The sequence below is a fragment of the Triturus cristatus genome, chromosome 8 (genome assembly GCF_964204655.1).
Source record: "Triturus cristatus chromosome 8, aTriCri1.1, whole genome shotgun sequence".
NCBI lineage: Eukaryota > Metazoa > Chordata > Amphibia > Caudata > Salamandridae > Triturus > Triturus cristatus.
Window position 1 is genome coordinate 375720528 of NC_140591.1, and position 13315 is coordinate 375733842.

Below are 13315 nucleotides of genomic sequence, written 5' to 3' on the forward strand. Positions count from 1 at the left end.
GGGGTGCAGAGGGAGGGTGTGACTTAAGGGTGGGGATTGAAGGCACATGACAGGTGTGCAGCTTGCAATGGTGGGGAATTCGAAGGAAAGAAGCGCGAGGAAGGACGCTCGAAGGGAAGGGGCATTCAAAGGGAGGTGCGAATGCCAAGGGTGCCAGAGACGGGTACTTTTCGAAAGGGGTCAATGCAGAAAGACACCTAAAGACGGAATTTAAAAGAGGTAATTGATGAGAGGGGTCATCTCCGGTTACCGTTTTAGAGAACTAAATGTCCCTGAGCCCGCCAAAGCAAAAACCCTGGTATTATGGTGCAAGGGAGAAATAAAAGAAAACGTTTTTGCAATGCAATATGCACACACAAGGAGCCGCATCTACCCCGACCGAGGGTCGAACCCTGGACCCTCCGATTTATACTCCGGTGAGACATCAGCCAAAACCGAACATTCACCAGGATCCTAGCAGGTGACTCGGCTTTATTTTTCCTCAGCCAATTCCTGCAAAACGTACATTTATCAAGAGGGCAGCAGACCTGTGTACCTCCACTTGCAGGATTCCTACACGTGTCTCCACCTGGTCAACTGAAGGTATGCATGAAATGTAAACATAACAGCTTTGGGCCGCGAGGGGTGCAGCACAGACTAGCTTGTTGGTGTGAAAAAGGCCGCTTTATTGAAAACGGGTGCACCTCACATCAATATTCCTTGGCCTGTGCCGGACAAAACTAAGCCTCACTAAATATATTCCTCCTACCTTACCTCCCTCCCCCTCCCCTAAAATTGTTCCCCTCTCCAAAACATTTATAAACCCCCAAATTTGCAACTTTTAAACCTGTCTTCACCTAACTATCTAAGTACACTCCCTATGCTCTTTCCCCTGCCTACCTGCTCCCGGAGTGACCTTCCCAACCAATAAACAGTAACTGCAAACCGCTGTACCCCCCATTACCCAGGAAAAACTGCCCACAAACCATTCTTCGCCACACCAGCACCTGTTTCCAGTGACAATCAAAGTACATATATCCCCTCCCAGTGCACCTGATCCCAAGAAAACTACCCCAGAGGAGAAAAAAAACCACAGAAACGACTACCCCACCCCACCCCCCGAAAACTCCAGACAGAAAAAAAAACTTCTTAGGGAGGAAGGGCGGGACAAATACGCTCCGCTATGTCCCTAAGGCCGGCTGTCGTGTCACAACACCAAGATGGTCCCTGGTGACACAACATGGCCGGTTATATGCCCGACAGCCCAAAGGTAGCCCAACAACCAGCCCAACATAGCCCGGGGCAGCCCAACAAGCCCAACTGGGCTCCGGCTGTCCCCCCCGGCCAAAACCCCCCGGGAGGTGCAGGCCTCCCGGTGGTCGGACGCCCCCACAATGCCCTATTGGGCCGAGAGGGGTGCAGCACAGACTAGCTTGTTGGTGTGAAAAAGTCCGCTTTATTGAAAACAGGTGCACCTCACATCAATATTCCTTGGCCTGTGCCGTACAAAACTAAGCCTCACTAAATATTATCCTCCTACTTTACCTCCCTTCCCCTCCCCTAAAATTGTTCCCCCTCCAAAACATTTATAAACCCCCAAACTTGCAACTTTTAAACCTGTCTTCACCGAACTATCTAAGTACACTCCCTATGCTCTTTCCCCTTCCTACCTGCTCCCGGAGTGACCTTCCCAACCAATAAACAGTAACTGCAAATCGCTGTACTCACTATTACCCAGGAAAAACCTCCACTCAGAAAAGTCTGGGAAAAGGCTTTTCTGACCCCCCCTGACGTTTCGGGTATCTGCAGATGCCTAAAGCCCTGTCCAAAACCTCCTTCACCTGCACTATGTATAACTCCATACCATAGCGGGACAGATGGACCCCGTCTTCCCTAAAGAAATAGACCGCCGCATAACGCAGCTCTGGATGTTCCATCCTACCAAAACCCTCCTTGCTGCAGAAAATTCTCATATCTCTGTTAATCTTCCTCCGAGCCCTATCTATGGCAGCTGGTTGCTTCGCCCCCCTCCAATACCTCCTGGGAATAAACTCGGACCATACCACATGGCAACCCGACCACTGCTGCCGAATCTCCAAAAGGTCCCTCTTCATTTGCTTCAGCAAAGCTAAACCCTTACAGGTCACCAGGTAATTTTCCCCCAAGTGGATAACCAGGACATCCGGGCAAATCCCGCCTCTAATCGACCTGTTCAATGCCGGCAACAACTCGTGCCATCTCATGCTCCCTTTGCCCTGCCAGTGACACTGAAACAAACTAGGATCCAACTCCAAATTCAAACTGTGATTCTTGTCCCATTCATAACGCTCCGCTCTTTTCACAAAAGAATGTCCGATGATGAGAATGGACAATCCCTCAGATGAAGGCCCCGCTACCGCACCTGGAAAGACACATATGTGAGAACGAGGAAGAAACATCCTGCATGTCCCCCCCCCGGAACCCCCCATCCTGATGTATGTCCTATAACAGTCTGATTTCCATTGCCCCAGGCGCATCAGATCTTCCCTCCCCCACCCTGTGTCGCTGCGTCCGTTGCCGCACCTATGCGGAAAGAATGGGTCTCAAACTGCCTGGCGTCCTCGCCGAGGCCTTGCAGGGCACGCCTCAATACCCAGATGAGTTGAGCCGCCGTCACCCTGCCCCCTTCCACCCGGCGAAATACCTCCCCGGCCACCTGGCCCACCCCGGCTGCCAAGATCCTACCCCAGGCCGCAGGGCATACCACTTGTTCCACTACTGGCCCCATGACCACCCACATCCCTGCTCCCCGTTGGTCGGTCTTTGAGTGCTCCAGGCGAACTGCCACCTCCCTGGACCGCAGATCCAGCTCCCCCCACTGAAGCCCCCGAGCTCCCTGTGCACCCAGGAGCTCCGAAACCCGGAAAGCTCCGAAATACATACACAACATCAACGTGTAAAAGAGCACTATTTCTTTGCAATTGCGGCATATCTGAGGCAGGAGCCGTGTACAGCGGATGAGTATGCCCAATGTTATGGGCCTCCGCAGCCGGGATCTGCTGCCTCTTTCCCGAGCCCAGCCTTCCATTAAGCATGCGCACAGCTCACCGGCTGTCGGTGCATACCCCCACCACAATTTACCCATGAAGGCTATGGCCGACAGCCTGCCTGCCATTGTCACTTTGGACAGGCCCCTGTCCATCATTGCCAGAATGAATTGTACCACCTGTTCACCCCTTACCCAGGGGCTGGCATGCCACGTTGCGCCACTCGCCAAGAAGTCCCGCCATGCCTGCTCGTATGCCCTCCAGGTTGATGTGGCCACCGACGCTCTTACCAGTTGCACAATCCTTTCTCTCCTACCGACCACATCCCTGCTGGCACCGGTGTCTTGCATTCATCCACCTCCGTGGCTAGCTCATGGAACCTCTGCCACTGTGAACGAGACAAAGCGTCCGCAATGTCATTGTCCACCCCCGGCACGTGTCTGGCTTGAAACAGTATATCATGTTCCAAACAGCGCAGCCGTCCCTAGGGAAAAAACGGCCAACTGGGGCGGAAAGAGCTTTGTGCTCAAAGCCACTAATGCCTGGAACGAACTTCCGTTTTATCTAAGGTCTGCCACGGAACTCCTAAGCTTTAGAAAGAATCTGAAGACTTGGCTGTTTTCAGCTTAGCATCCGACATGGCTCCTGGGGGTGGGTTTCTTTATTTCATTTCTTCCAGGTAAACGGTGTGCAGCGCTGTTAGAATCTGGGTTCTCTGGTTGGCACAGGTAGGTACTTGTGACAAGCAGGGAACCTTTCCTCTAGTCAGGGTAAGGGGTTACACTCCTAAAATAACCCCTGCTCACCCTCTAGGTAGCTTGGCGTGAGCAGACAAGGCTTATCTCAGAGCGTTATAGGTTAAGCATTTGTGAACACATACAGTAACCAAGTGACAACACTACAAATGGACACCACACAGGTTTTTATATTAAAAATAAGGATTCTTTATATAGTTACCACAAGACCATTAAACGACAAAAATACACAATACGGTTACTTTAGTTGGTAGAAGTTTGCTTAGTTCTCTTAAGTTCTTAAATGCGACACTTTAAGTCAATGTACCTTAGATGCGACACGCAGGGCAACGAAAGTGTTGCAACGATGCTGATGCAATGAAGTTCTTGGTGCAAAAGAAATAAAGACGGGATCTTCCAGATGCGTTACGCTTCTCCGATGTTGCGAGAAGACTCGACTCGATGCGTCAGCTACAGCGGCGTCATCCCTTTACTCGATGCGACGACAGCGGCCTTGGCAGCGGCACTCTTCTCCGGCGTTTGCGAGACGCTTCCGCTCGATGCGATGCTGCAGCGGCCTCACCCCTTTACGCGATGCGACGACAGCAGCTCCGACGGCGGCACGCTTCTCCGTGGATGCGAGGCGCTTTTCTTGATGCGGTGCAATGCGACAACTACGATGGCTGCGATGGCGACACGCTTCTACTTCGATGCGAGACTCTTCTCTTGATGCGGTGCAATGCGTCAGCTACGATGGCTGCGATGGCGACACGCTTCTTCGGCGTTGCGAGACACTTCCGGAATGATGCGAGACGCTTCCGCTCGATGCGATGCTGCAGCAGCAACACCCTTTGCGAGATGCGACGACAACAGCTCCGACTGCGGCACGCTTCTCCTTCTCGAGTCGCGCTTCCAGCTCCTTGCGACACGCAGTCCCTCAGAAGGCCCAACAACAGCAGCAGGCACTTCCAGAAGACTCTGGGGAGCTGGGGGTGAAGTCCACTGGTCCTGGGACTTCGTTCAGGGGGCAAGCTCAGCACAAGCCCTTGGAGATCTTTTAAGCACAAGTTGAATTAAAGTCTTTGTAGTCTTTCCTCCTCTCCTTTCAGCAGCAAGGCAACCACTGCAGGCCACTTCCCCAGGTCAGGGACAGTACTCCTCCTTACAGCTTTCCCAGTTCCTTCTCCTCAGGCAGAGGTTCTTCTTGTCAAGCAGGATCTAATTTCTTGGGAGCAGGGTCCCAATACTTATACCCCTAATTCCTTTGTTCCTCTGGGGTAGAGGGGCCTTTGCCCAGTCCAAACCAGTTCTTGAGCACTTTGTTGACATTACTCTGCCTTTCTATTCAGGGTGCAGGGCAGAGACATCAGCCGCTCCACAGGAGGTGGAGCCATCATTGTGATGGCAGAGCACAGCCCTATTCAGAGTCCAGGTGCACTCCACCCACCCATCTGTATGTCAATCTCTCTATTCACCACCAGGTTACCTAGCCCTGCCCCTCTGGGTTTCCCCAGCCCTGTCACTCACACAAACCAGACAGGCAGATACACATCATAGCAGAGGCGGGCTAAAATGGTCAGGCAAGCAAATACCAACTTTCTAAAAGTGGTATTTGCAAACACAGAATATTAAAATAAACTTTACTAAAAGATGTATTTTATTATTCTCAGTTCAGGCATACTAAACTCGAATTTCTACCATGTTCCCTGGGTCTGTTAGGATCATAGAATGTAACAATTCTAACAGCCCATTCTGGCCTATGGAGAACAAGTAGCCTTACAATAGTGAAAAACGAAAATGGCTGTAATTTACTATTCGGACATGCCACACACATCAGGGCTTGTCCTACCTTAGGCTTACAATGCACCCTGCCCTTGGGCCTACCATAGGGGTGACTAATATGAAGTTAAGGGAAGGTTTAGGGACTGGCAAGTGGGTGCACTTGCCCAGTCAGCATGATAGTACCAGACTGCACGCAGGTTCTGCAATGGCAGACCTTAGACACATTTTACCAGGCCGCTTCTGTGGGTGGCACAACCAGTGCTGCAAGCCCACCAGCAGCATTTGTATTTACAAGCCCTGGGCACTCCTGGTGCACTTTACTGGGGTCTGACAGTAAACCAAATAAGCCAATCATGGAATCCAACCAACATATACATTTTAAATAGGGAGCACTTGCACTGTGGCACTGGTTGGCAGTGGCACAGGGCTCTGAGCAGCTAACACCAGCAAAACACATGAGGCACAGCGACAAAAAGTCGAAGGGAGACTCACGCCAAGGTGCCAGGTCTAACAAACATATAAATGAAAGTAATACAAAAGTTAAAATAGTAAACTTTCAATACTACTAATGAATGATACTATTTCTAACATATTATGTGAGTGACTGTGTGACTGTGTATTCATTTGTCAGTGGGTGTGTGAGTGCCTATATGGGTGTGTGAGTAGCTGTATGGGTGAGTGAATAGCTGTGTGAGTGAATATATTGGTGAGTGAGTGGGTGTATCAGTGGCTGTATGGGTGAGTGGGTGGCTGTGTGAGTTGCTGTATGGGGGTGAGTGGCTGTGTATGTGACTGTATAGGAGAATGAGTGGGTGTCTGAATGGCTGTATGAGTGAGTGACTGGGTGTGTAAGTAGCAAACACAATGGACCTCAAGAATGTCAGACCCATCTCTCTTCTACCCTTCCCAGCCAAGGTCATCAAGAAGGTCATCAGTGCTCACCTATCTGAGTTCATCGAAGCAAATCACATCCTGGACCTCTCTCAATCCGGCTTCTGAAGCAACCAGAGCACTGAGACTGCTTCCTCGCTGCCACACACGACATCCGCACCCTCCTCAACCGAGGCGAAACTGCAGCCCTCATCCTCCTGTACCTCTTGGGCACCTTCAATACCATTTCTCATTACACCCTATGGACAAGACTCCACGACACCGACACCGGCATCCACGACAAAGCCCTGGAATGGATCCGCTCCTCACTCACCGGCCGAGCACAGAGAGTCAGACTACCACTGTTCCACCCCGAACCCACAGAGATCAGCTGCAGAGTGCCTCAGGGTTCCTCCCTGAGCCCCACTCTATTCAACATCTACATGGCCATGCTCGCAGCGATCTTCACGAACCACAGACTCAACATTGTCTCCTACGCTGAGGATACCCAGCTGATTCTCTCACTCACCAATGAACCCACAGTCACCAAGAACAACATTGAAGGTCAGATGAAGGCTGTCGCCACCTGGATGAAGAACAGCTGCCTCACGCTCAAACCAGAGAAGACTGAAGCCCTCATCATGGGCTCCACCCCCTCCACCTGGGATGACTCCTGGGGGCTCACAGCACTCAGAACCCCCCACACCCACAGACCACACACAGAATCTCAGTATCATACTGGACTCCTCGCTCACCATGATCACCAGATCAATACCGTCTCATCATCCTCCTTCCACATGCTATGCCTGCTCCGAAAGATCTGCAAGTGGATCCCCATCACGTCCAGAAAGATGGTCACCCATGCACTCATCAGCAGCAAAATTGACTATAGCAATGCACTCTACGCCAGCAATACCCAGGCACTCCTCAAGAAAGTGTAGAACATTCAGAACGCCACTGCCAGACTCATCCTCAACATCCCCTGCTGCAGCCTCGTCATTGGCCACTTGAGAGACCTTCACTTGCTCCCATGCAACAAAAAACTCACCTTAAAACTCCTCACACAAACCTACAAAGCCCAACATGATGCAGGACCTGTGTATCTTAACCATCGCCTTGCATTCCACGCATCCACCAGAGACCTCTGCTTTGCCCATCTGGCCCTGGCTACCATCCCACGTGTCCACAAGACCACGGCCTGAGGAAGATCCTTCTCCTACCTCATAGCAAAGACCTGGAACATCCTGCCTTTCCACCTCAGACAATCACCGTCAATGCCTTAATTCAGGATGGACCTCAAGACCTGGCTCTTCGACTGAACCACAATGCCTTCGATGGACCAGCAGTCTCCCTCCCCACTCCCCAGCACCTTGAGACCCTTATGGGTGAGTAGTTGTGCTTTATAACCCACCTGATTGACCGTATGGGTGAGTGAGGGACTGTTTGAGTGGCTGTTTGGTTAAGTGAGTTGGTGTGTGAGTGGCTGTTGTGTAGAGTAAGTGTCTGTGTGAATGGATATATGGGTGAGTGTGCGGATGTGTAAGTGATTGCATGGATGTGCCAAGGGTATGTAAGTGGTTGTATGAGTGAATGTGTGAGTGCTTGTATGGGTGAGTGAGTGGCTTTGTTGAGAGGCTGTGTGGCTAGAAGTCTCTATCAGATGAACAAGTTAATTACCTTCTGTAATGCCTTATCTGGTAGAGACTCTATCTACCTTGTATGTGGGTGGACCTGCACATCTAATGGAGAATGTGTTATAAAGTGTAGTACCAGAGCTGAGCGAGTATGTTATGGTGTGTCTGCGTGCTACCTCACTGTAGGGTACAGCCCTAACCCCTGTGCAATGGTAACCTGTTTCAAGGCCTGGGATCACCCAGGTCTGTGAGATGCACTGCTATTGTCCCTATGGTTTCAGATTCTTATTGTGATTTCTTACAATTCTTTACAGAATAAAAGCAAAACTTACAAAAAGAAACTTCAAGATATTAAATTGCTAAATTCTAGTAGTTTTAAGACAAACAAATGCCTATTTGTAAAGTTCAAGAATGAACATATGCAAATCTCTTTTGCTTGCTAATCTGCTTCTTTACAAGCAACGAGAATCTATCTAGCCTCCGATGCCTTACCTCCCCTCTCTAAGACCTAATTAAAGGATGAGGGTTTACCCTTACAAAGTGTTCAAGAAATTCACACTAGTGGTCAGTCTTCATCGTGGCTCTATGCTCCTGGTGTGGAAAGTCGCAAAAATGAACTCAGTGTCTTTGCGTCGGAGTGGCTCCTATATAGGTACCACGTATGTCACTTCTGACGTGGACAACGCGGGACAGAATGATTCCACCTACTAGTGCGCAGGGTACTGCTCGGAAATTTCTGGATCCAGTCTGACACCTGGGGATAATTCTAAGGTAAGGAATCTGCGTCTAGATAGAGTCTTTACCAGATAAGGTAAGTAGCTTGTTCTTTAATGCTGCATGTGCCTATCAAAGCCACTCTAATCTAAACTAACTTGTGTGGGTAACTGGTGTATATTAGGGCTATAATGTGCAGAGATTTTCCAAAGGGTATGTTACAGTAATTTAAGTACGCTACAGTTAATTATGTTTCTTACCCTTGTATGTATTAAGTGTTCTTTTTTTCCCTCCGTAGACAAAAACCTTTCGCACAAAAGGTAAAGTATTCCAGAAGCATCATATTTACATTTGTTATTCAAATATCTTACTGCTCCAGATCTTGTGAGCATGTATGTTTTATTGATATTGCTCTCAGACACCTCTATTAACAACATAATTGCTCACCAGATTTTACTATCCTGAATATGTGCAGTACCAATTTTATGACTAAATACTATGACAGGGATTATTAGACATGCCAGATTCAGGCAACCTCCAAAAAGCAACATTTGAGCACTCGGTTAAACTGGATTTCACCTACCTAATTTAGAGGAGTGCAAACTAACAGGTTTCCAGCAGAGGCGCATCAACTGGCTCTAGCTTTTGAAAACTTTGACCAACTACGTGTCCTTCACAGAGTTGTCTCAATCACACTCTCCTAAATGAAAAAAACTAGCTGCAGAGCATCATTCATCTAAACAGTAATTCATGGCCTATTTATTCTAAGTGTCTATTTTCACTTGCACATTGGTATATATTATTTCCCTGATTCCATGCTTTAACCCTCTCTCAGCGTGTTCAAGACACCTTCTTACATTGAACATTGCCTTATGTCATTGCCTCGCCTCTTCCCACTACACTACTTTTATCTCCTTGTTGGCTCTTGGATATGTTGCCATCACTGCATGTAGCAACTCCCATTAAATCAGCGTTTTCTTTTTCATTTGACCACATTCCTTTTATGAATATCACTTCACCAAAATGCCAGGCCTTAGCAATCATAACATCACATGTCCTTTGTCTACTAATGGCATCACAGAGTTAATTTCCCATTCCTCTCTTACCACTTCAATGTGTGTGTCATCAGTAGAAGCTGCTACCCCTATGTTAGTCCTGTCAGCCATAGAGGGGGTTTTCCCCAAACCTTTTGCCTACCTCTTCTTGTTGCTGAAATTCATTTTTCTTGGATTTAGAACTGCTGACCAGTGTTAATGTGCTTGTGCTCACTCTTTAAAACATGGTAGAATTGGCATACAGCTGATTGGCACATTTAATTTACGTATAGGTCCCTAGTAACGTAATACAACTTGTACCCCAGGCCTGTAAAATAAATGCTAGCAGTGGACATGCAGATCTCAGTGTGCCACCACACCTTAAGTAGCTTTTTAAATTTGACTCCTGCCTGCCATTGCAGCCGGTGTGCAGTTTTAAACTGCCAATTCAATCTGGCAAAACAAGTGATATACACAATAGAATGTACTTTGAAATATAAATAAAACATAAATAAACATTTTTTTCTGCAATTATAATCTATCCTTTTGGTGTGCAGTCCTGGCACTTGCTCTGCTCAGAATATGTACAATATCCAGAAGTCAAAAGCTGGTGGCTGAACAGTCAACTAGACCCAGGGTGCACAACTTTTTGGCCCGCAGGAGGCCATAATAAACAAAAATCAACAGTGTTAAACCGTGACAATAGTATTCAAAGCTTCAGTTGTTTCTTTATTGAAGGTTTGATTGCCTTAGTGTTCAAAGTTCAAATGCAGTGCTGCTCAATACTTGTATATGAAGCATGTGACAATTCCAATTTCACAATAAATGGCAGTTTCATCATAGACCCAATGCATTTTGGAAAGACCCTTCATCAGGGGTAACTGTAATATGAGATACTATCAGAGCTTTTCATGGGATAAACTGTCAAAGTTGATGATAAGCAATGAATAGCCTAAATTAACCCATATGTGCACTGCATGCCAAAAAACAAACAGGGAACGTGACTACTGAGCTTGAAAATCCTGGTACATCGGTGAACACCTTGAAAGGTTCCATGGAATCGGGCTCAGCGTTCTCTGTAACACAACATTCCATCCACAGCCATATGGCTTCCTCAACATCGGTAGGAACCCTGGCAAAAGGACAGGTCAATCCACCGACTGTCCCAACAGAGCCTGACTCCTCTACAGAGGTGCAACCATTACCACTTCTGCTTATTGCCCGCAAATTCGGGCTAGGCATCTGAAGATCATGGCAGAATGTGAAAAAGCATATTGCCTTACCCATGGCTAATCTTGAAGGAAAGCATATGTTGCTTTTCTTCAAGATGCATTGCTTTGGATCTGGCTTCCAGCTGAAAAACGTATCCAGCTGAGCTATTACATTACGGACAAAAAAACTATACTGAGTGGACCCCAAATCTCCTCTAGGATGCCGAATATATCTGACAATCCAGACCCCACTCTCTGCTGTGACAGAGGTTTCTCAAGTACCACTCTGCTACTCCATTGGATGGACCCAGAAGGTCTTCTGATATGAAAGAGATTTCCCTTTGGAGACAGAAGTCCCATAGAGCCCTGGCTAACTCCCCTAAAGGTATTGCCGTGTCCCCCTAACTTGTTGATATATCCGACTGCAGTCAGATTGTCCATACGAAGGAGAACCACACATTTTACCTTGCGTTTTACTAGAATTTTTAGCACAAAGTAGTCTGCAAGTAGCTCTAAACAGTTTAGGTACATTGTGGACTCCATCTTAAACAATCATCCTCTGGTCGAAAAGGGCAACACATTGTGCCCCAACCCCATAGACTTGCATCTGATTCCAATAAAAGATCTGGGTATATGAGGAAAATGTCTCACCCATTCTAGGCCTGGTCTAGCCACCAGTGTATTACTGTCTTTGCCTCTAAATCTAATGGGATGATTTGAGAATTAATTAAACCTCTCTGTAGAGGTCTTATTATTAATCTCTGAAGTGCCCTGTAATGAAGACACCACAGGAATATTGCTTGGATCAATAAATAATGTAGACCCACTAACCTCGCAAATTGTCTGAGAGAGATATGAGGCAGACTTAATGTCTCCCTCAGCTCTTCCCTTGTGGTCTCCAGCTCTGCCCCTGGTAGCATAAGATCCCCTTTTTCTGAGTATAACAAGAAACCTAAAAAATATTTTTTGCTTGAAGGAATGCAATTTGACTTTTCTTTGAATCAAATTGACTGGCTCCTCACATTGCTCCAACAACAACTCCTTCTCCTGACCTAGAAATATTATGTTGTCCAGTTATACTATCATGCTTAGCTCTTGCAATCTGAGGGCTGACAACACTGGCTTTAAATGTATGATGAAGCACCTTAGGTCTAAAGAAAGACCAAAATGAAGGGATCTGTCCCTGTACATTTTTCCCTGTCAGAGAAATTGGAGATGTCTTCTGTGGGTGTGAAATTTGGGCACTGTTAAATAACCTGCTTTTGAATCCAGAGGTACCATCCCACCACCTTGCAGAAAAATATCGCTCAAACTAATGACTGCTTCCTTCTTGAACTGGTGGTAAAGAGGAAACTGATTGAGGTCTCTCAAATTTATAATTGGTCTGAATGTCCTGCTCTTTTTCTGCACTAAAAATATATTGTTGGCAAACTGCTTGGGATGTCTGCTACATAAATCTATCACCCCTTTCGCTAAAAGGTCTTGAACCATCATAGATAACCAAGCTACTTCCTTAGAGAACCTCATTGGCTGGGGAAGTCTTCTTTGAAAATGAATGTAATAGAAATCTGTCTGAAACTCCTTACCGTCTGCAGAACCCAAGGATCTTTGAATATTTTCTTCAATTCTTGTGCAAACAGGACAACCCTGCCACCTACTTTTATAAGAGGAAGGACATAACTCTTACCTTGGTGTCACCCATCCCTTTCTTTGACCGCCATAGGAGCCAAGGCGTCCTCCCTTTCTCCTCTGTGACAGAAGAGAGGTCTACAGTATCAGACATGGTGGCTGAAGTTGGGCCTGAAGAAACAAAGCGAATAATTGTATCTGCCTGCCATGGGAGAAACCGTCATAAGAAAGGTGTGGGCTTTATCCATAGAAGAAAAGGCCTATATGTACTGATCAATTTCCTTTATGAACTCATCATAAAAAGAGAGCCTTATGTATTTAGGTTAACATCTGAACTAGCCAGCTCCCCTTGCTTAGGGTCAATTCTCAACTAAAGTCCTTTACTCCTCTCATAGGTGAGGCCGATATTTTCATTGCCTAAAAAACTAATTGCCCTTTGTGCTCACTTTTAAACCATTTTGAGTCAAGAGATTTCCCTAATTTCATAGCCTGAGTTTGGAAGAATCTCTCCATAACATTCTGTTGAATGGGCTTAGAATAACCAATAACTTGCCCTGGCAGTAGGCCCATGTTCTGTTCACCCCCTTCCTTGGGCCTTGGCCCCATCTAAAGAGGAAAGTAGCTATTTATATATACAGAACCAGAGGGAGCTCAATTCTCTCAGAAATAGAAGGCCTGGGACCCTCTGCCCTTCTTTTGGTG